Source organism: Mesoplodon bidens, assembly GCF_964165515.1.
Source record: "Mesoplodon bidens genome assembly, chromosome: 12".
NCBI classification, from domain to species: domain Eukaryota; kingdom Metazoa; phylum Chordata; class Mammalia; order Artiodactyla; family Ziphiidae; genus Mesoplodon; species Mesoplodon bidens.
The window spans coordinates 72,763,306-72,787,146 of record NC_138168.1 but is presented as its reverse complement, the minus strand read 5'-3'; the positions used below and the strand labels follow the sequence as shown (position 1 = coordinate 72,787,146).

General features: G+C 45.2%; 1 long non-coding RNA gene across 1 annotated transcript; it reads left to right on the top strand.

The window, feature by feature from the left end:
- Nucleotides 1–10,085: 10,085 nt before the first annotated feature.
- LOC308626089 lies at nucleotides 10,086–22,145 on the top strand. The gene is made up of 3 exons (XR_014017198.1): nucleotides 10,086–10,325; nucleotides 21,362–21,451; nucleotides 21,981–22,145. It is a non-coding gene; the product is annotated as an uncharacterized lncRNA (long non-coding RNA).
- Nucleotides 22,146–23,841: the final 1,696 nt, after the last annotated feature.

Sequence of the window (23,841 nt, the reverse complement as noted above, 5' to 3'; positions counted from 1 at the left end):
TTTGGGGTGTCCTTTTTGCAGGCTGCAGGTTTGTAGTTCCCATTGTTTTTGGTGTCTGCCTCCAGTGGGTGAGGTTGGTTCAGTGGCTTGTGTAGGCTTCCTAGTGGAGGGGACTGGTGCCTATGTTCTAGTGGGTGGGGCTGGATCTTGTCTTCCTGGTGGGCAGGGCCGCATCTAGTGGTGTGTTTTGGGGTGTCTGTGAACTTAGTATGATTTTAGGCAGCCTCTCTGCTAATGGGTAGGGTTGTGTTCCTGTCTTGTTAGTTGTGGCATGGGGCATCCAGTACTAGAGCTTGCTGGCCATTAGGTGGAGCTGGGTCTTAGCATTGAGACGGAGATCTCTGGGAGAGCTCTCACCGGTTGATAGTACATGGGGCCAGGAGGTCTCTGGTGGTCCAATGTCCTGAACTCGGCTGTCCCACCTCAGAGGGTCAGGCCTGACAGCAGGCTGGAGCACCAAGACCCTGTCAACCACATGGCTCAGAAGAAAAGGGAGAAAAAAAGAAAGAAAAAAGAATAAAAATAAAAATATAATAAAATTTAAAAATTAACAAGATATTAACATAAAAAATAATTTAAAAAAAAAAGAAGAGCAACCCAACCAATAGACAAATCCACCAATGATAACTAGTGCTAAAAACCAAACTAAGACAAACATAAAAATAAGAAACAACTCAGTCGCAGACAGCAAACCCCAAGTCTACAGTTGCTCCCAAAGTCCATCACCTCAATTTTGGAACGATTCATTGTCTATTCAGGTATTCCACAGATGCAGGGTACATCAAGTTGATTGTGGCGATTTAATCTGCTGCTCCTGAGGCTGCTGGGAGAAATTTCCCTTTCCCTTCATTGTTCACACGGCTCCTGGGGTTTAGCTATGGTTTTGGTCCTGGGGTTTAGCTATGGTTTTGGTCCTGCCTCTGCATGTAGGCCGCCCTCAGGTGTCTGTTCCCTGCCAAGACAGGAGGGGGTTAAAGCAGCGGCTGACTGGGGGCTCTGGCTCACTCAGGCCTGGGGGAGGGAGGGGTACGGTAGTCATAACTGGAATGCAGGGCGAGCCTGCAGTGGCAGAGGCAGGCATGACATTGCAACAGCCTGAGGTGCACCATGTGTTCACCCAGGGACGTTGTCCCTGGGTCATGGGACCCTGGCAGTGGTGGGCTGCACAGGCTCCTGGGGGTGGGGGGCGGGGGTTGTGTGGATAGTGACCTGTGCTTGCATGCAGCATTCTTGGTGGCAGCAGCAGCAGCCTTAGCATTTCATGCCCGTCTCTAGGGTCCGAACTGACAGCCGTGGCTTGTGCCCATCTCTGGAGCTCGTTTAGTCAGTGCTCTGCCTTCTGTGGGCACACGGGGAAGGAATCCCCTCTCCTCGCACACCCCGAAACAGTGGTCTCTTGCCTCTTAGGCAGTTCCAGACTTTTTCCCGGACTCCCTGCCACTGGCTGTGGCGCACTAGCCCCCGTCAGGCTATGTTCACACAGCCAACCCCAGTCCTCTCCCTGGGATCTGACCTCCGAAACCCGAGCCTCAGCTCCCAGCCCCCGCCCGCCCCAGCGGGTGAGCAGACAAGCCTCTCGGGCTGGTGAGTGCTGCTCTGCACCCATCCTCTGTGCAGGAATCTCTCCGCTTTGCCCTCCGCACCCCTGTTGCTGCGCTCTCCTCTGTGGCTCCAAAACTTCCCCCACCCCCGTCTCCACCAGTGAAGGGGCTTCCTAGTGTGTGGAAACTTTTCCGCCTTCACGGCTCCCTTCCAGACGTGCAGGTCCTGTCCCTATCCTTTTGTCTCTGTTTTTTCTTTTGCCTTACCCAGGTACGTGGGGAGGTTCTTGCCTTTTGGGAAGTCTGAGGTCTTCTGCCAGCGTTCAGTAGGTGTTCTGTAGGAGTTGTTCCACATGTAGATGTATTTCTGATGTATTTGTGGGGAGAAAGGTGATCTCCACGTCTTACTCCTCCGCCATCTTGAAGGGCCCCCCTCCAGTGTCTTCTGATTTATTCAATGCCTAGGAAAATGTCTGCTGCATAATAGGTACTCAGAAATCTTGTGCTTATTTGTTGCTTAACCATGGACCTTCAAAGATTCAAAGCCTGGTCCCCAAATCATTACTTTCAAAGTTGTGGGTGTTAGCAAGGCTACTTTGGTAGATGAAGGCCTTTTCAGTATTACTCTTTTTTCTCAGCCACACTGTTTAGGACACTGCTTTGTCTGACCCTGAATAAGATTTCCCTGATTTCTCTGATTCTGTTTCTTTTCTTTTCTGTGCCTTTGGCTGACCTCAAATTTAGAAAACCTCATAATATAATTTGACCCTCTAGATTTTCTCAAAAGTCTGTTCCTAATGACTGAGCTTACTCTGCACTGCTAGAATGCCAGCAGAGTCTGACCTCAAAAGTACTGAGTGTGCTTTTTCCCAATTGAGAATGTCATTCATATTTCTTTTCAGGATTCTTCCCAGCACAGGAGGATACTTCTAGATGTGGCCAAATACACGTGACCAGTAAACAAATGTAAACATGCTTGACTTCCACTAACCACTGGGCAAATGATAATTAAAATTAAGAGAAGCCATTTTTCCATCCAACAGACTACCATGAGTTTAAAAAATTGAAAAACAAACAAATAAAAAATTGAAAATATCCAAAGTTAGCATGGATGTGGGAAAACTCATCTATTTTTGGTGCGAGTGAATATTGATGAACATCTTTAGATGTTCAATTAACAGGGTTGATCAAAATTTCAAATGTACATATTTGGTAGTTTCCTTTTGATTGTTTTCTGTTGTTTGCCAATTCGTTTTTGAATTTTTGTCTCTTTTTTTTCCCCTGTGTTAGGCTTCTCCAGAGAAAGAGAAACAACAGGAGGTAGATAGATGGATAAATAGATAGAGAAATAGCTAGCTAGCTATAGCTGTAAATAAAAGAGGTTTATTATAGAACTTGCTCATTATGGAGGCCAAGGAGTACCACTATTTGCCATCTGCAAGCTAGAGGACCAGCAATGCCAGTGGTGTAATTCAGTCCAGGTCTGAAGGTCTGAGAACCAGGAACACTGAGGGCAGAAGACAGCTGTCCCAGCTCAAGCAAAAAGAGCAAATTCCTCTTTCTTTTGCTTTTTTGTTCTTTCGGGCCTTCAATGGATTCAGTGAGGCCCACTCACATTGGTGAGGGCAGTCTTCTTTACCCAGTCTACAGACTCAAATGCTAATCTCTTTCTAGACACACTCTCACAAACACACTGAGAAATAATGTTCAACCAGCTATCCGGGCATCCCTTAGCCCAATCATATTGACATGTAAAATTAACACATAAAATCTTTTTCTTTTCTTCCTTCCTTCCTTCCTTTCTTTCTTTCTCTCTGTCTTTTTCTTTCTTTCTTTTTCTTTCTTTCTTTCTTCCTTCCTTCCTTCCTTCCTTCCTTCCTTCCTTCCTTCCTTCCTTCCTTCTTTCCTTTCTTTCTTCCTTCCTTCCTTCCTTCCTTCTTTCCTTTCTTCCTTCCTTCCTTCCTTCCTTCCTTCCTTTCTTTCTTTCTTTCTTCCCTTCTTTTTTTAAAAGAAATCTTGCTGGCTAAAATTTGTTTTCTTAAGAGAGTCTTCTTGTGATGTGTGTCCTTCACTTGTTTTCCCCTATGTTCCTTTCATCCTTGCTTGCTTAGTTAGAGAGTGGGAAGCAACTATAACTGAGTTATTTTTTATTTAAAGGACTTTGCTGAGAGCCACCCTCATTCTTGAAGGTCAAAAATAAATGGGAGATGTGTTTCCAAAGAAATGAATTAGCAGATGTAGGGAGATACCTCAAGCACAGGCTGACTCTGTGCCATTTTAGAGGGTGGACTGGGTTCTGTTTGGATTGGGTTCTGCTCACACTTTCTCCTCTTCATCCATAGCATGTCCAGCTCCCAGATCTCCTTTCTCTAACTGAAGACCCAGGGCTGTCACCAGCCTACATGGGGTCATGTGTGAATTACAAGAGGGCTTTGGGTAATGCCTGCTGGCTAGTGCTTGGGGAGCAGATGCTGTCTTTGGGTGATCTGGGGAAAGGATTTAGCTCTGCTTGTAGAACAGAGCAGGGGCTTCATTCCAGCTCCCTCTGCTCAGCCTCTGGGCCAGGCATCCTTTTTCAGGGCCTGCCTGCACAACCTTCCCTGGCCCTGCCTGCACAACCTTCCCTGAAGCCCTGCAAAGTATGCTGGCTTTGTCTTCAGATCTGACATTGAGGAAATCGGCATTTTGCCTGAGCTCTAAAGACATAGTCCTTAGACTCCTCCCCCACCTCAGTCCAGGCTTTAGAGTTTTTGGCAGTATGTTTTGTTTGGGGCATGGTCATTTCTTTGTTTCATTGAAGACAGACTTTTCAGAGAAGAGAGTAAAATAAAATCCCTACTTCTTCTACCACGTTAACCAGAAGTTTAATTTCAGAAACATAACATTATAACTATTTGAAATTGTCTTTCATTTTACACTTTTTTTAATGCTCACTTCACTCACTCACTCACAATTGGCTGTGTTAGTCATGTACACTCTCTTCAGAGAGAATAAGTACTTAGATTTCTAAACTTACACAGTATTGCTCAAAAACACTTTTTTTCCCTTGACTTTTGTGCCAGCAAAATCTTTCTCAGCCATCCTGGGTTCTTGTACTCTCCTATGTTCTTTTGCAGTTTTCTGAAGAACGCAGCTGTCTGGGAAGGCATACTAAAGGGGTCAACACTTAGATCATGGAATAATTCACCCATTTCCAATAAACAGCACCAAACCGAGCATTAGTTGGTTTCAGAATTCCAGTTGACTATGATGATCATTTTAGCTAAACTCTCAGCTGCTGGCAGGACTGGTGGAATGGTCTGAGTGAGGCTGTGCCTATTTGTAAGTCCACATTGGGCATGGGGAGGTAGGGAAAAAAACAACTACTTGATTAAGAAATGCTAGTTTGTTGAGAATTTTTTTTTTTTGCTTGTTTTAAATTTTTATTTTCCTGGGTTGTTCGGTCCAATGGGAAAAAAACAGTTTACAATTGACCAGATAGGGAAAGAGTTGGGTGTGGAAATCCAAATTAATTGGTGCCATAGATTTTTTTCTAACTGATTCTGATATCTTAGGGATTACCACCCTGGGCCACTGGTTTTGTTTGTGGGCCGTCACTAGTGAGGAGAGCTCTTGGGCATCTTTTTGTTTTTCCCGAAGGCTGTGTCTTTGGCCTTAGAACAATTACTGATGTGCTCACGACCCTCCTATGAGTCCACCCAGCAGGGTGGCCAGGCCAGGACTTTGGCTCCTTCTCTTGCACGTGGAAGTGTCTCCTACATACTTAGATTTTGTGACCCGGACTCCAGGGTTTGAACAACAGCCCTGTTTGTAAATAGCTTTAAAAGAACACTTCAGTGTCCCCAAGTTGTACTGAGAATTTTTTCCTGTTTCGTAACTTTGGTGTGTGTGGGATGGGTAGGTTGGGGTGGGGTGTGTGTGTGTTTCTGTTTAAAGTCCTCAGAAGAGAGTCTTTTCTTGTAAAGATTCTTTGTTTTAAAAATAGTATTCTTTGGTTTCCAATTTGCTTTTTATGAGGAGAAACCATAAAAACATATTCATTTATAAGGAGGAGTGGGATAAAGAGCATACAAGAAATGCATACTTTAACAAAACAGCTGTGACAATGTCTTCGTCTAACCAGCATGGTCCAGCACATTAAAAAAAAAAAAAAATCCCAGGCTTCCCTGGTGGCGCAGTGGTTGAGAGTCCGCCTGCCGATGCAGGGGACACGGGTTCATGCCCCGGTCCGGGAAGATCCCACATGCCGCGGAGTGGCTGGGCCCGTGAGCCATGGCCGCTGAGCCTGCATGTCCGGAGCCTGTGCTCCACAACGGGAGAGGCCACAGCGGTGAGAGGCCCGCGTACCGAAAAAAAAAAAAAAAAAAAAATCCCAGTACCAAACAAATTACTCTTCAAGGGGAGGAGGTTGAGAGCAGTGTCTACAGAAAGTGTCCAGTTTAGGTAGAAAATGTAAAAGAATTAACCTCCCCCTCAGGGTCTGCTGAGTATTGTGGATAGACCCAGGACTGGGATGGACATCGTCTCAAACATGCTCACTGCCCAGGTCATCTGTAATTTGCACTGAGGTGTCATTGAAGCTGTTTTCCAAGATGATCAATGTTTCTTTAGTGTAAAAATCGGGGATCAGCATGTGATCTCCTTGGCTAGCTGGGGTTGGATTTCAGCGGAGGCTGAAGAGAAGAGAATCGAGCATTGGGAATATTTGGACCACGCGAAGCCGCTGGGGATCTTACACACTTGAGGGGTTTTGTGTCTTTATACCCTTCACACAATACAATTTTAACAGTTACTGCCACGTTACATCGTAGTCTTGCCAGTCTTGCTAAAACATGTTGCACTTTTCTGTTTCTTCAAAGCATGATAAATAAAATGAAACCTTTTTTTATTAATTCCATTTTTTCTCAAATTCTTTTCCCATTTAAGTTATTACAGGGTATTGAGTATTGAGCAGAGTTCCCTGTGCTATACACTAAGTCCTTGTTGGTTATCTATTTTAAATATAACAGTGTGTACTTTTTAAATGTTTAAATCAGGAATAGCTGCAAAGCATTGATTGCTGTCTCCAGCTGTTGGCAGAGCTGGTTCCAGGGCCTGTGGAGGTTTGGGAGACCATCCTCTTGAATAGTGTGTCTGCTTTTGGTGGATATGGGTGTTGTTTCCCTGCCTTGTGGTCTGGGGCGCCTTCTCAGTGTCATCAGTGTGTGGCCTGCAGCCCCTGACCCATAGGAGCATCTCTTCTATTTCCTTCTTTGCTGCTCCCAGGCTTCTGGGTGCTGAAAAACCCTTCAAACCAGCTTGTTAAGGTTGTTAAACTGGAGTCTGAGACACCAACCAAGGCCTGAGAGGACTCAGCATGCACCATCTTTAGCGTGGAACAGAAGAGAGCTATTTTTGCCTGAAAGGTGCCTTTCTTGCTTACTTCTTGATCTCTGGCTGTGTTTTGTGTCAATGAGGGTTTTGGCTAGCATAATTTGATAGATTAGGAATCACTGTGATCTGAAGGAAAAAGATGAATAACAATAGGGTAAAGGCCATATTGTATTTGGAAGTTGTGTTTTACCCTGACCATGTTAAGGCAGAATCCCCTACAACTGCTTTAACACCACGTGGCTGAGCCCTAGGAGAGCTGTCAGCGAGCCTAGGCTGCTGGGGGACTATAAAACACAAAAGTGGCTCTGGGTGAATTTGGTAGAAGGAAATGTGACTTCCTGTCCTGTTGCTACCTTGGAAAATAAACCATTCATCATGGATCTGTTTCCTTAATTGTTAGGTGAAATATTTAAAACAGAAAATAAGAGTCAGAATCTAGCTTAGCATTCTGAATTGTGTGTGTGTTTCTATTTAAAGTCCTTTAAAATACAAGACTCAAGGCAGGTGGCCAAATAGTAAACATCACATCTAGTGCAGTACCATCCTGAGATCAGCTATCAGGACAAGAGCAGCAGAACAAATTACCTGGGCCTCTCTCATCAACCCTGACTTGATGGAACAAGGCAGGCAATACTGGAGATGGATACCACTTTTCTGCACAGAAACCTTTTAACCAGCATCCATTAGACAACAGAGAACGGGGTGGCTTCTCTGCTGGGGCCCCGGAGCTGTCAAAATTGATGAATAAGAATAATTCTGACACACTCCTCATTGATGTATGGTGGGCTGCCTGAATTTTAAAATCCTCTTCCTTTCTCTAAAAATGTTATATCTCATTCTGTATGTTCCAAGATGATCTACATTTAATATTTTTCCACCCCCTTAAATCTTGCATTCTACATGCTGATGGGTGAAGGGATATCTCATTCTGAAAATCTCAAGCAACTTTTAATTATAAGAAAACTGAAAAATTCATAAATTTTAAAAGGAAAGAAGAGGGGTGGGGAGGCGTATTTCACTTTCAACATGTTGTCAGAAATGAGTGAGCTAGAGTCTGGAGACAAAATCTTGGCCATGAAATGATGACAAGATACCCATGATTCTGATCTGTCACAGTGATGATAACAGACAGATTGGTTCTTGCCGAGGGTCCTGGGGGCTTCCTGAGGATGGCGGCTGGTTTGGAACCAGAGCTGAGATTTCCCCCTCTCCTTTTCAGATTGTGTTTGCAGCATGCTCGCCAGACGTGGAATCTTGAAAGAGCCACCGCGAATGCTAGATGCAGTCTGTAGAATTCATTGTCTTTTAAATTTGGATATCGTTCATGACCACACACATGCTTAGGAAATGGAGTATGCATATGTCATTTGGATGCTCCTGGTACAGTACGTATACTTGTGAAAATGTATCTGTGTAAGGTACTAGAGTCTCTTATAAGGTCCAAAAAAAAAAATCCTGTGTGGATCTGTCCATTTTATAGACTCCAAGGACACCTCTGATCCCTGGTTAGTCATCCATTCACCCATGTCCCCAGTGCTCTGAGAGCTTCTGGGATTGCCTGCTAGGGTCTAATTCATACACTGTATTTACATGTTGAATTATAATCCTACTCTACCTAAATCAAATCACTGCCTTGCTTTCCTATTACCTATAACAATAAAGTCAAATTCCTTGCTTGAGTTCCAAGGCCCCTCTGATCTGGCCCATACCTCCCACCTCCTCTCCTATCACTGTCCTGCCCAGTCCCTCTCCTTCTCAGCCGCCCTGGCTTTCTTTCTGTTCCTAGAGCACCAATCTCATTTCCTCAGGGCTGTCGCACTCTCTGTTCTGTCTGCCTGGAACGCACGTTTCACTCTGCAAGACTGGCTGCTGCTTCTTGACATTTATTCAGTTCCCTGACCAAATGTCCCAACCTCCGAGAGGTCTTTCCCAACTACCCTATCAAATGCTACTCCCTCTCCCATCACTTATCACATGAGCGTTTTATTTTTCTTCTCACTGAGCCTTGATCTCTGTTTATCCACTTGCCATCTGCCCGTCTCCCAGGCAAGAGAGCGAGCTCAACAGCAGCAGGGACATTGCCGGTGTTTTTCAAGACCCCCCGGGCAGCCCCGAGAAACGGGCCTGGCACGGAGGAGTGGCTGACTCCATATGTGTGGACTCAGTGACCACACGTGCACTGGCTGCAAAGTGAGAGTCATGTTTTGAGAGTCAGAACGACAACAACAAACTAAACTAGGAAAATAAAATTTCTTCTGAATGATTGTCCCAACCATGTCATAAATCTGCATTTCCCACTGGACGTACATCACTTGCTTTTGGACAAACGAAAAAGTACAATTCTCTTATCCCAGAGACTTTTCTGCATCCATTTGCTTCCTCCCACCCCTGTCCCCTTGGAAATCGCTCGCTCTGCTGGCCGTGCTCTCCTGTCTCCTCTAAAGCCGATTTGCAGCTCCTGCCCTGAGGAAGCCCTTCCCATCAGCCTGTCCCTCCACCTCCGTTCTCACTCCTCAGCACATTTGGGTGCTGGCACGTTCACAGGCATCCTATGTGTGAATTTGCACATGCTGATGTCCTTTTCTAGAAAAGTAACTTTATCCTTTGATGTAGAGGTAGCAGGGAGAGGACAGGCAAGGGTACTTTGTAATCATATTTTCAGTTACTTGAAAGTAAAAAATTGTGATTTTTTTCCCCCTTTGCAAAAATTTTTTAATGCTGTTAACTGATATCAGAAGCCACCTGGGTCTTCTATTAAATGAGCCTGCTATCATCTTCAGAAAGGTAGTTTGTTGCCTGAAAGAAACAACAAAGGCTTGTTTGTCTACCGACTAAAATTTAAAGACACCCAATGTGACTGTAGCCAGTCAGAATGGTCTCAACCTTTCCAGTAATGACAACGTGTCCATGGTCCTTGACAGCAGGACGTGAGGAAGGGCACTTACTCCTGTGAATCACAGGTTGCAGGATTTCGGGGGTCTCTGCCGACCTCCCAGCCCAGGACAGACCCTGTGAAGCCATCCAGCACTGCAGCAGAGCCAGCAAATAATGAGGTCACTCACCTTGTCCATCCTCCTGCCTCTGGGCAGCAGTAAAGCCAACCGACCCTAGTCAAACAGCTTTTACAGGAGCCGCAGACACTTCGTCTTCAGTGTTTCCAAAGACAAAACCTCGGCGGGGTGTGTGAAGTGACAACACAGGAAGGCGGTTGTAGGGCCGAACCAACCCTGCTGCTCCGTTCTCTCTCCCAGGCTCAGAGACCAGCCCGCCTTCCTGTGGTTTCCGTGGAATCGAAATGTTTGCGTGGGTTTCGTCACCTCCAGGAGACTCTAGCTGGCCATGCGGTGACGGCCTCGTCCTTCACCAGGAGGCCAAGTGCCGGGGGATGAACCCGGAGACTTCATAGAGCAGGTGTGTCCCCCCATCCTCGACCTGACTTTCTGCACCTTCAGGTTTCATAACTCAACCTGTCTCAGAGTGAGGTGTTATTTAATGATGTGATAAAACAAGGATACATATTTTACCATGTTCACACCTGTGGGATTTTGAACTACAAAAAGGCAGCAAAGGGGAAAGAGAAAGGGTCAGTGAAACCCTATACTTCGTTTTCATTTCTCCACACCCCTGTTTCTGATACCCAAGCATTTCTTTCTTCTACCATTTTCTTCTCACTGAGTCCTCACAGCTCAAGTAGAAAACAACCCATGGGCATGATTAAAAAGAGATATTTCCTGGGAGGTAGGGAGCAAAACTGGCTCCGACCTCCTGCGTTGGTCCCACTGGGGCCTCACAGCTTCAGTCTGGTGGAGATATACTGGGCGCAGGCCTGCAGCTCACATCCCAGTCGAGTGAGCCCTCACCCAGGATTGGCGGGGCTGTGCACATGTGTGTATGCGTGCTAGGAGCAGGCTCGTGTGATGGGGAGGGTGGAAAAGGCTCAAAATTCAACCTCCAGAGAGGAGTTTTAACTCAAGAGAGTCCCAACTAAAGACTTTTAGTACAAAACTAGAGACAAATGCATCCTTTATCAAAAGGTGTTACCGGGCTTCCCTGGTGGCGCAGCGGTTGAGAGTTCGCCTGCCGATGCAGGGGACACGGGTTCGTGCCCCGGTCTGGGAAGATCCCACATGCCGCGGAGCGGTTGGGCCCGTGAGCCACGGCCACTGAGCCTGCGCCTCCAGAGCCTGTGCTCCGCAACGGGAGAGGCCACAACGGTGAGAGGCCCGCGTACCGCAAAAAAAAAAAAAAAAAGGTGTTACCAAGAAACATGTCAACTACTTGTACTTTTCATTGAAACTTAAAGTTAAGTCACAGTTAACAGGCCCTTCTGGACTGTTAACTAAAAATTCTAGCCAGAACAGAATTATCTAGAGCTCCACAAGAAATCTTCCATGCGCTGTCTGTCACTGGCTTTGACAGGCCTGGTTCTACTGATGTTACCATGTCCTGTGCGTCTCTCTGAACTTGTTCTAGCCCATGTTTATACTCTCTCCACACCCCATCTGCAGCCAGTATTTGAACAACCCCTTCTGTCTCTTTCTTCCAAACAGAAAAGAGAGAGGTACCACCAGTGTCCTCTGATGGAGTGTCACAGAATCACGGCAGTGACATCTTAATAGCCGCACTCCATGACAGAGCCAAAGTTGTCCCTGCTTTGCTAAATGACAGGTCAGGAGGGGCACAAAAAATGACTTTCTCTCAACCTCCTGCTGTCCTGTACTTTAATGCATTTTCAGTCACATTACTCAGAATTATTAACATTTTATAGTGTATTGGAAAAGTGATGTCAGGTCATTTTCTTTTTCTTTCCTTTTTTTTTAAAAAAAAAATGTTTATTTATTTATTTAGGCTGTGCCGGATCTTAGTGGCGGCATGTGGGATCTTTTAGTTGCGGCACGTGGGCTTCTTGGTTGTGGCATGCATGCGGAATCTAGTTCCCCGACCAGGGATCGAACCCGGGCCCCATAAATAGGGAGTGTGGAGTCTTACCCACTGCACCACCAGGGAAGTCCCGATGCCAGGTCATTTGCTAAGGCCTGAGCCTTCCTGCACTTTATCCCCAGCTCAGCTTTTGAGCTGGTAGCATAAAACCCTCTCCGTTTTCCCATTTGAGAAGAGAGGTAAATGAAATGGGCCTTCGATGTGCTTTCAAGAAGACATGATTTTTATTTGTTTTTTCATAAAGGTGTCACATTTTATTTATTTATTTATTTATCTTTGGCTGTGTTGGGTCTTCGTTTCTGTGCGAGGACTTTCTCTAGTTGCGGCGAGTGGGGTCCACTCTTCATCGCGGTGCGCAGGCCTCTCACTGTTGCGGCCTCTTTTGTTGTGGAGCACAGGCTCCACACGCGCAGGCTCAGTAGTTGTGGCTCACGGGTCCAGTTGATCCGTGGCATGTGGGATCTTCCCAGACCAGGGCTCGAACCCGTGTCCCCTGCATTGGCAGGCAGATTCTCAACCACTGCGCCACCAGGGAAGCCCCCAAGAAGACATGATTTTTAAAGTCACTCTGAACAATTTAGAAATGAGCACAATTGCTTTTTCTATCCCTCATTTGGTTAATAGAGAACAGGGTTTCTCAAGCTAAGATGAGAACTTCTGGAAGAGTCATGAGCTCTATGGCTCTGGATGTCTCCCAGCTAGTTTTAACAGGCAACTCAGGTCTGTGGGGTGGGGGATGGATGGCTAAGTGCCAGCTTACTTGGAACGTGGGGTTCCAATTACCAGCTCCACCACATACGTGTGACCTTGGTCAATACCCTAACATCATTACAGATCACAGTGATAAATAACATCGTTACGTTATCAGTGGGGATAACAAGAGTAGCTACCTCATAGGATTACTATAAGGGTTAAATGAGCCCATCCATTTGGTTATTATTCTGGTGACTAGTAATTGTAGGGCAGAGAAAAGAGATTTATTAATCACTGAGAAATTGGGAGGATGAACAGTTTAATGAAATTCAAAAGCTATTGGAAGAGGGCAATAGCTTGGTGGAATTAACATCACATTTTATTTTTATTTTACAAAATCCCTTTGGGGTTCTTGTATATGGAGGGGTGTCTCACTATCCCTGCCACCCGTCACTTTAGGCTAGACCATGGCAGCTTCTCCAAGGACTGCATTTTGTCATTTTAAAATTGGTTGGATGAGGTAACTCTCACCATATTTACAACCAACCTGACTCATTTTCGAGCTCTTGGATCACACTTTATTTTCAAAAGCTTGGGGGACGTTCTTACCCAAAATGCCCTGATGAATTCTAGAATTACAGAAATTTCTTCCCAAAGTACATCCGAAGAACCAGTTATACAAACTGTCAGTTATAAGATGAATAAGGTCTGAGGACCTAATGTATAACATGGTGACTATAATTGATAACACTATATCATATAATTGAAATTTGCCAAGAGAGTAGAACTAAAATGTTCTCACGCACACACAAAAGATAACTGTGAGGCGATGAACGTGGTAACTAACTCCACAGGGGAAATCTTTTCACAGTGAATATATACGGAAAATCATCATGTTGTACACTTTAAATACCTTACAGTTTTGTTTGTCAATTATACCTCAATAAACCTGGACGGATATATATATAGAGAGAGAAATAAATAAAGCAAGCAAGTAAGTGAGTGACAGATGGCTCCACCTCCTCTCAGATAGAGAAAGGTCTTTTTTGGCCAAGAGGAGGGAATTTCTTTTCCTCACTTCTCTCCCCAACTCTCAATGCAACCCCAAATCAAGATTATTTAAATTCTCAAACTTCCTTAACAGAGTGGTCTCCCAGTGCTATAACCAGCCACGCCTCCGTGTGGAAACACAGCCAACACTTTTTGTTCACCCATTATTGAGCTTCTTTCTCCTCACTTCCTTCAAAAGATGAGAATTAGGTGGGGAAGCAATGTATCTGCCTGTGAGTTCTCCTGTGTCCAAGTTCAGTAGAGGGATGGAAATCTAAGGCTTCTTCCCCACGGGGCAAAGATGTGAATGTCTCATTGAAGGAGGCCTCCAGCCCAGAGGAGCCAGAGGCTGGTGCTGACATGTTTTCCTGGCCCCGGGATTGGGCTGTGACCTCCAGGGCCGATGCTTCATGCCTGCATCACCATACAGGCTCCAGGGAGCGGGCCTGGCCCCGGGTCCATAGCCCTCGCTGTAATGGCCCTTCCTCCACCTCCGTCCCCCCTCCCCTGGGCTGCCTCGTATTTCCCCAGTGTGGCTCCTTCTGCCCAGAGGGGGCCTTTCTCTCCACCCTCAATGCAGAAGGAGCAGCACCAGCCTAGTGGTGAGGGTGAACTCAGGACAGGCTTTTCCCCATAATTCTGAATTCCCTAGGTTTTGTCAGTGTAAACCAGACTCTTAATGCTATTTTAATGTAGTTGTTTTGTGTGTGAATAATATGCTCTTTTTGCCAAACCTCAAGCCCTGGAACTAAGATCTCATAAAAATGCCTAGAGTCCAAAGCGAATAGCTGTTATTCAGCTGTTATGGGGTAAGGCCGAAAAAGTTTCAGATTGATGTTATTCTCACCAAGGCAGCAGTGATACGAAACTATGGAGGGGGGCCCCAAGGCTCCAGATGCCCGGGGTGTAAGAAGCGCCACGTCCCATCAGGATGTCCCGGTCGCTTTCCCTCCACAGCCCCTGTAACAGCTTCCGCCTTCATGATCCTCAGCTCAGTGAATCGCCTCACCTCCCACCCAAGCTGAAAGTCCCGGAAGTCACCTTTGACACCTGCCCCCCAACCTCTGTCGCCCACCCTACACATCTGATCATCGCCAACATTCATTCAACAAGTGTTTATTAAGGGCCTGTCGCACGCCTAGCGCTCTGCTGGGTGGGATGATGAAGTGGCGCCTGCTTGTAGGATGGAGGGTAGGGTCATGGTTAAGATTGTAGACTCTGGGGCTTCTCTGGTGGCGCAGTGGTTGAGAATCTGCCTGCTAATGCAGGGGACACGGGTTCGAGCCCTGGTCTGGGAGGATGCCACATGCCGCGGAGCAACTAGGCCCGTGCGCCACAACTACTGAGCCTGCGCATCTGGAGCCTGTGCTCCGCAGCAAGAGAAGCCGCAATAGTGAGAGGCCCGCGCACCATGATGAAGAGTGGCCCCCGCTTGCCACAACTAGAGAAAGCCCTCGCACAGAAACAAAGACGCAACACAGCAAAAATAAATAAAACTCCTATCCCCAACATCTTCTTTAAAAAAAAAAAAAAAAGCCATTTCCATTGCTTAAAAAAAAAAAAAAGAGTGTGGACTCTGAAGCCAGAGGTCACGGGCTGGTGCTACCACCATTAGCTCTGTGACCTTTGACAAGGTCTTTTTGTCTCCGTATGTAAAATGGGGATAATAATAGCATCTGCTTCATGGTTACTTTTTGACACCTACATGAATGATAATTTCTAATGCACTCAGTGCCTGGCACATGGTAAATACCATATGAGTATTTGAAAAATAAAATGATAGAAGAGAGATTGGTATCAAGCCTTCACACAAACAAGTGAAGTGGCAGGTGGGAGAGGGCGGAGGCCCTGTGAGGTCCCAGGAGCCTGGGCTGGGATGTGAAAGACAAGTGGGCATCAAAACCTCCATCTCCTGCCACCGTCCTCGTTCAAGCTACAGTCACCTCTCTCCTGGACCACAGAAACGTCCCTCTACGTGGTCTTCTTTCCTGTTCCCGCCCTCGCCAGACAGCAGCCAGTGGGGTGTTTCTAAATCTCAAGTCTGATTGTGTCGTTTCCTAAATGGCATTCCTCAGTGGCTCCCAAGTTCCCTCAGGTCTATATGCAAGTATCCTCAGGGGGCTTACAAGGCCCCGCATCATTTTCCTTCCACCATTGTCTTCGTCCTCGTCTCTTTAACCCCCAGGAAACACCCTCACACGCTATACTTCAACCCTGCGGAATTTCTTTTAGTTCTTGCTGTAGGCCACAGTCCTTCTCCCCTCTGGACCTCGGCTCTTCTAGTCACATCCACCTGGCATATCTCTCCACTCTGCCCCACCTTTCCCTGGTGAGCTCCTATCATCCTCCAGACCTCAGCCTCAGCCTCACCTCCTCGGGGGCTGCCTTCCCCAGGCTCCTAAGCTAGGTTGGAGCTCCTCCTGTGATTTCCCACAGCCCCTCCTAGGGCCCTGTTGCAGTGTTGATCACTTTATCTATTGATCACTTTATTGTGTAATTTTCCCCTTTACTCTCTGTATTCCTGTCAAGCTCTGGGAGGGTAGAAACTGCCTTCTTGTTCAGGTGCATCCCCTGAATTCAGCACAGTGCCGGGCACATGGTAGGCTCACAACGCATGTTATAGGTTGACTTTATGTCCTCCCCCAAATTCGTATGTTGATGTTCTCACAATGTGACCTCCGGTACCTCAGAATGTGACCTTACTTGGAGATGGTGTTGTTGCAGATGTAATTAGTTAAAATGGTTGGAGTTAAAATATTGGAGAAGGGTGAGCCCCTAATCCAATCTGACTGGTGTCCTTAAAAAAAAATACATGTGAAGAGAAAGACACGCAGAGAGGGAAAACAATGTGAAGATAATCCAGGGAGAAGACATTCATCTACAAGCCAAGGAAGGCGGCCTGGAGCAGATCCCTCCCTCACAGCCCTTGGAAGGAACCACTCCTGCAGAAACCTTGATCTCTGGCTTCTAGCCTTCAGAACTGTGAGACAATAAGTGCCTTACCGAAGCCACCCAGTGTGCGGTATTTTGTTACGGCAACCCTAGGAAACGAAGGCAACATATTTCTTCACAGACTGGGTTTCCAGCTCCTTTAAATGTGCTCCTACAAGTAAAGACTTCGTGTGTGCACAAATATCCCCTAAACAGCTCTGTGTTCCACAAACAGATGGATCCACAAGAAGGGCAAGCCCAGGTGGCTGTTAGTCATCACAGCACACAGCCAATTTCAACGTCAAACGACCCCCTCTCCCTGGGTATTCCAAGATCTTCACTCGAGTGGGCAGGGGAGGTGCCCCACTTGGCAAACTCCCACGGTGGGGGGCATGGGAGCTGATGGGCAGGCAGGTGCTTGTTTTTCTTTCCAGCCAGGAGAAGCAGCTGAGAAGGAACCAGGCAGAGCAAAGCACAGGGAAGCAGAGAAGTAAGAGGAGGCGTGTGGAGCCAGAGCCGTGCTCATTCTGGACTCCAGAACCACGCCACTGTCAGGGCAAAGCTGTGCATAAGCCAAAATGTCAGGGAGGAATTTTCCCCCTTTATAAAGCAAGTTCTCCTTCTCCATTTGATTGCAGCCTCTAATAAGCAATTCTTTCAAATTTCTTCTGACTTAAGAAGTTCAGAGTATGTTGAGCTAAAGAAACACCAGGATCGTAATTATGGTTATTATAGGGAGTTGTTGTATGCCCATCACCACAGCATCTGGCTGTAATCACATGCTTAATGGAATGCAAGATGATCCACTGCTCATAATGGGCACTTTCTGAGCCAGGCAGCCACCAAGCGCCCACCCTCCCACTTGGAGGCCCAACAGAACAGATGTTTGTGGAAAGAGAGGATGCTTGTGCCTGGCTGGAGGGCCAGCGACCTCAGGGCAGTGCTCAGGAAGCGTCATTCCGTAACAAGGTCTTGGAACTCATACGTTTCTGACCAGCCAGCAAGGGCAAGAAGCAGGCTCTTCCCTAACTCTGGGTAGCAAGAAGGGGTTGGGGGGGGATCGTGATGCTCACCTCTGATCACAGTGAGTCTCACAGATGGTGAAGTGTGAGTATGGGATGTAGACCCATAGCTGCTCCTGGTAACCCCAAGCTCCTGTCCCCATTCTTTAGCAACCGAGATGCCCCAATACACTGAAAAGGCAGGATGACAATCCCTCTAGTCAAACAATTCCTGAGGTATAATTGTCTTAGTCTGCCCTGGCTGCCATAAAAAAACAACAGCACTTATTTCTCAGGGTTCTGGAGGTTGGGAAGTCTGAGATCGAGGTACTGGCAGATTCATTTCTTTCTTTCTTTCTTTTTTTTTTTTGTGGTACGCGGGCCTCTCACTGTCGTGGCCTCTCCCGTTGCGGAGCACAGGCTCCGGATGCGCAGGCTCAACGTCCGTGGCTCACAGGCCCAGCCGCTCCGCGGCATGTGGGATCCTCCTGGACCGGGGCATGAACCCACGTCCCCTGCATCGGCAGGCGGACTCTCAACCACTGCGCCACCAGGGAAGCCCCTGAAAGAATTTTATTCAAACTCCTCATGTGCAATTTTGACACCAGGGTTTCTTTCCTCACTGGAGCATAGAATTAAGATGGTTTTCTAGAGCAAATCATGGTAAATTCTGTGTTGTTTGAGACACAGCATTTTTAGAATCCAAATGTCATTCTGTCTCTGGAAACAGTTCCTAAAGTCACAAGAACCCATCAGACAGCTGGGGTTTTTTCAACTGTGTATTGTAATCCTCACTATGTAATCACTTAATATATTCATTTAAAAGTAATCTTTCAAACGCTTGTTTATAACACCGTGCAACACTTGTATTGTGAGGTCATAATCCCAGGAAAAATTACTGCAGTTCGATTAATTGCCTTTGCCTTTTTTTTTGACTGAATCAGTCAGGAGGCCTCTCTAACACCTCAAACCAGCACTGATTCAAGCCATTTCAGGCCAGTGTGCCTTCTCCAAACATAGGGCGACCATATGCCCAGTTGGCCGGGGGCAGTCCTGGTTTAGCATGTTGTCCCTGTGTAGTTATCAATAGGACCGTCTCAAAAGTGTCCCAGTTTGATCATTAATCATATCATCAAGTACCGGTTTGTTGTTCCAACTAAGGTAATTGAAAGAACTCCCTAATAAGGATTTACAAAAATTCACATATAAGGTTTGTGTATCTTCTCCATAGGTTTATGTGGGGATGGGGAAGCACTTTGTCTAATATTTAGGCATAAGCAGTGTTTCTTATCAACTCTCACAGGAGCTTCCCAGGTGGTTTCTCTGCTTCCAGCGAGTTCCCCCTCAGTCCAGCTTCTACTGTGCTATTTCTCCCCTGCTTATGACCCTTCAGTGGCTCCCCACTGACTACAGGATTATAGTCAAGCTCCTACCGTGGCTTACAACACCCTCATTTTCTGGATTCCCTTTTGCTTCCTAAAACTCATTTCCTGCTTTTCCCTATGTGACAGACTGAATCATAGCCTCCCAAATATGTTCACATCCTAATCCCTGGAACCTGTCCATATTGTCTTATAAAAAGGGACTTTGCAGCTGTGATTAAATTAAATCTTGGGATGGGGAGATTATCCTAAAATTACCTGGGTGGATCTGATCTACTTAGAGTGGTCCTTATGAGAGGGAAACAAGAAGGTCAACGAGGAAGTAAAGGAAAGAGAGGACAGGCAGAATCACAGGAAAGGGCGATATGATGACAGAAGCAGAGACTGGAGTCATTCACTTTGAAGATGGACAAAGAAGGAGCCAAAAGCCAAGGGATGCAGACAGACAGCAGACGATGAAAAGGACAAGGAAGCAGGTTCTCTCCTAGAGCTTCCAGAAGGGATCAGCCCTGCCGACACCTAGACATTAGCCCTGTGAAACTGAATTTGGATTTCTGACCTCCAAAGCTGTAAAGAGAACAAATTTATGTTGTTTTAAGCCACTGTGTTTGTGGCAGTGGGTCACAGCAGTCATAGGAAACACTATATCCTACTTAGTGCTTTACGTTCCAGCAACTTCTGTCTGTCTGATGCTCACCACCCACACCACGCTCTTTCCTGCCTCTGCTAGTTTGCTGCCATCCCTCCTGCCTGGAATATCTTCTCCCTCCCACCCATGTTTCTTTCTCACTCCAGCCCCCATTTGCTTGGTCAAATCCTGTTTACTCATATGACTCAGTGTGGGTGTTCCCATCACTGACCTCCACACCTACGTCCACCTAGGTGGGGTGAGCACTCTTCCTCTGGCTCCCATGATTCATTCACATTCCTCTAGCATTTATTTTTCCATAGTTCCCTAAAATTGTATATCTGATTGTCATCTTCAATACTTCCAAGAAGGGAGTGTGTCATTTTATTTTTCTATCTCCATATTCAGTAGGTGTTCAATAATTGTTTGTTGAATAATTTAAAAAAAGAATTTAAAGAACTTAATTAACAAATATTTCTTATAAGAAATATTGGGTTATCCTTTGCCCATTTCCAAGTGATTTGAGGAAGAGTCACCTCTGTTCAATATTCTATTAGGTAACATCCTAGAAGAAATTGTGATTGCTGCCAATTGGAGAAATTCTAGGAATCAAAATGGAAGAGTTCCAGTCTCTTTCCTACTTCACAGAGAGGGCTTTCTGGAATCTTGGCCCAGGGACAGATGTTTAGTGGATCAGAGAAAACTTTCCCCTCAGATGAACTTGTTCATCAGGGTCCAGAGGCCCAGGCTCTAAGCTCCATTGGGTAATGGGGGCCTCAGTTCAAATGGCTGTGTGCCAGAAATGTGTCCTCCCACACTTTAGCCCAAGGGGACTGTGCTTCTTTTTAAGTAGGTCTTTCTGTCTCCACACCTTTGCTCACTCGTTTTCCTCCTCTTGGAGCGCTCTTCTCTCTCACTTCCCATGTTTCCATATTTCAACCTACTCATTCATTGAAGTTCAGCTTCTAAAATGATCCCAACTCCTAGTTGGCCATTTCACAGTTCAGATGAGAGAATATAAATAATTCAGTCCAATCCATCGCTACCCAAAAAGCTGAAGATCAAGTTTCTCCAAGACGGAGCCAACAACATCTTTGTCTACCAAGGAGAGCACATTTTCAGAGGAAAGCAAGCATATCTTTCGAATCGTGGTGAACTCTGCCCTATAGGCCTCTGAGCATCCTCTTGTGTATATTCTGTGGCCCATTAGGGTCATTTCCTCTCCTCTTTACCTTCCTTGTAACTGGGCGATTATACTGCAGATCCCTGCGTACTATAATTTCCATTGCCATGTGAGGCTCCATTTGATGCTTGCAAATTATGGGCCCAGGGCTGAAGCTCTGATGTGGGACTTGCTTCCCCATAAGTCAGAAGAAGTTACGTGTACATGAGTGCATTGGAATAACGAACCTTTTCTCATAATCACAATTTAATATTTAAAAATAAAATTTCAGTTACAGAAAAATATTAGGATCAGGCCCACCATAAAAGGAACAGGAGAACTGAAATGAAGTGCTCTCATAAAAGTTTCATAAAATACAACCACACACATATTACACACTTGGGAGAAATGCCATAAAATTTCTACACATGAAGAGGCAATGTTCCCTTGATCTCTTTTCCTGTTCAACAAGGATTTGTTCTGAATTCTGAAATCCCTACAGGTGAGTGTTCACAGGCATTGCAGCATTTCAGAGGAAAAAAGTTACAATCACTGAGTTGGGAAGATGGGAAAAGAGAAATGAACTCCATCCAGGGAAATCACAGGGTATTGGTATAGAGGACAATGATTTTCATATAGATGTGTTCTTCCTAATTCAGGTTTTTACAAGAATAAGTAGTTTCAGGAGAATTCAACAAAAAGAAAACATGGAGAAAGAAAATATGGTGTGTTGAGGAAGTTTCCTCAAGGTAAGAAGACCTGAGTTCCAGTCTCATTTCACCCTCTAACCCTTTATACAAGACCTTAGTTTCTTCTTCTATTTGTCGTGGAGGTTGAATGAGGTTATTTTCAAGGTTCCTTCTACTGTAATTTTTTAGTTCTTCTAGTTGAATATTCTAGTTCTGTCACCCAGTGCTCACTGGTGTGTGAGGACTAGTTTAGTGAGGGTCAAAGTCTATAGCCACTGAGGCAAAATCTTTACCTGGAGAATATTTTCCCAGCATTTATCTACATGAAGAACTTAGTGAGACACCAGATCCAGAACCTGGTAATTGGCCTCCGTCTGTTTTGTTAGTCTGAGAAAAATGCATCCTATTCTGCCCCAAAAATCTTCCATGGAGAGTTAATTTCTCTGTAGAAGACGTGTGTGTGTGTGTGTGTGTGTGAGAGAGAGAGAGAGAGAGACAGACTGATAGACAGAGAAGAGAGAGATAGATAGAGTTATGCTCTGAGAAGCACAATGTTAAAAGGATACATGCACCCCAATGTTCACTGCAGCGCTGTTTACAATAGCCAAGGCATGGAGGCAACCTAAGTGTCCATCAACAGAGGAATGGATAAAGAGATGTGGTGTATACACAGTGGAATAGTACTCAGCCATTGAAAAGAATGAAATAATGTCATTTGCAGCAACATGGATGGGCCTGGAGATTATCATAGTAAGTGAAGTAAGTCAGACAAAGAAAGACAAATATCATATGATATCGCTTATATGCAAAATCTAAAAAACAAGATACAAATGAACTTATTTACAAAACAGAAACAGACTCACAGACTTAGAGAACGAATTTATGGTTACCAGTGGGAAGGGTGGAGGGGCAGGGATAGCTTGGGAGTTTAGGATTGACTTGTACTCACTGCTATATTTAAAATGGATAAACAACAAGGACCTACTGTTTAGCACAGGGAACTCTGCTCAATATTCTGTAATAACCTAAATGGAAAAGAATTTGAAAAAGAATACATATACATATACAAATATATGTATAACTGAATCACTTTGTTGTACACCTGAAACTAACACAACAACATTAATCAACTATACTCCAATATAAAATAAAATTTTAAAAAAGGAGTGGAAAAAATATTTCATGGAATTGACAAAACCGTGGGTGGAGAAGTGAGGCAGTCCTGAGCCAGAGTCTGTTGGCAGAAAAATAGTATCCTTAATTGTAAATAACACTCAAATTATACTCTATTCTCTGCTTTAGCTATAGGTCTGTGTTTTAATGAAATTTATGTGGAGTAAAGCAATTTCAGGCCCTAAGAAATTCATTAAATGAAATTATTTATTTATTTAAAAATTATATATGATAAATCCTCCCATTTTCAATTGAGGTCTACTTATTTCAAAAATAGCCAACATAATAAGTTATGACACAAATTCCAAGGCAGCTGCCCTATAACAAAATGGCACAGAAGTTCTCTTGAATTTCATTATTATGAAATTTGACCCATTTGGAGTTTTACATAAAATAAACTGGTGGAAACAACCTACAATGACAATTCTGAACGTAAATCTTCTTTTTCTAGTCATTTGACCTATTTGGAGGCAGCATGGTAGAAGGCAAAGAGTTGAAGTTTCAGAGTTGGGCAATTCTGGGCTCAAACCCTGGCATTGCCACTTCTGTGTGAACTTGGGTGAGTTCTGCCTTCTGCTTCTACTTCAGGTCCCTCATCTATCAAATAGAGATAATATCTTAGGGAATGGTTGTGAAAATTAGAGATAATATATTTAAGTACACAGTGACTAGCACTTGATAGGAGCTCAGTAACAGTAGCTATTGTTATTCCATTTAATGGACCTGGCCTGTTACACCACTCCCAGCTACAGTGTGCATGCAGGATGAGAAAGCACCAATATATCCTGGATGTGGACAGGAGAGCAGGCTTGCTACTCACTGAGGTAAAGGGTCCTGGAGGAAGCCCTGTTAATACAAACATACGTGAAAACTACTCTCCGGCAGTCACACCCTGATTTCCCATTGTCATGGCGACAGGGATACATGGGGTCCCTCACTCCTCTTCTAGCCACACCATCATTGTAAATGCCCCCCTCCCCCATAACTTTTTGAACCCTCATTGGAAAGTCTAATGAATGGCCCCTTTTGAGGGAAGTTCTTACCTGCATGAGATGGGAAGCTGGGCTGTGGGTGTCCAGGATCGCCTCAAGCAACATACAAAATTTACAGAGAGCCCAGTCTGGAAGAAGTGCTAATAAAATGTGCCATTGAAAAAGCCCTGGCAGCTAAAAAGATGAGCTATCACTCTCCAGCTCAGACACACTCCAACAGCTTCGCGTCATTAAAAAAATACAACACAACACAGCAGAAGAAACAAACAGAGGGAGAAATGAAAA